Consider the following 665-nt stretch of genomic DNA (forward strand, 5'->3'; position numbering starts at 1 on the left):
ATGCCATAGAAAGACACACACTACGTAAACACACAGATATTACATTTCCGCTCAGAAATCTCTCTCTCTCTCTGCTCTCGATCTGCCCCACCCCCAGTCTGTCGGGTCTCTGCTCTCATCATGTTATTGCCATGGAAACTCAGTTGAGATTGCAGGTCTACAGCAGCGCTGAGGAGAACAGGTAAAGACTGAAGGAGAGAGGCAGAGACAGGAGGTGAACTGTGGTAAATGGAGAAACTAGACTCTGTTTCCTGATGCTGTAGTTCTGCTCCCGGCCACAGTGAAGGTCAGCATGCGCTCAGCCTCAGTAAACATCCTCGTGTTTCTCCCTCCATCTACTGATCTACAGTGATGCACATTTCAATCACCTTTTAAGGTTAGAACTTGGCTTCATCACTGTCACTCAATATGCTATGCTATATGCTATATGCTAACAGTCTGATTTGTTCCTCATGATACTTGCGTTCCTCTCTTCGTCTTGGTGCTTTTTTCTGATTTGGAAACTTGATAAAAAAAGTTGCTCCATATCACTTTGGCAACAAGAAACAAGTGTTTGATTTTGAGGACTTAGGAGTTAGACAGCAGGTATTCTGGCATCACGCTCATGCAGGCAGACGCACAGACCTTGCCAATAGTTCATATCTTTTTCATATTGTAATTGTAAT

This window comes from Seriola lalandi, unplaced genomic scaffold (genome assembly GCF_002814215.2).
Source record: "Seriola lalandi dorsalis isolate HSWRI2012SDOR001 ecotype SW California unplaced genomic scaffold, Sedor1 jcf7180002054981, whole genome shotgun sequence".
In the NCBI taxonomy this organism is placed as follows: Eukaryota; Metazoa; Chordata; class Actinopteri; order Carangiformes; family Carangidae; genus Seriola; species Seriola lalandi.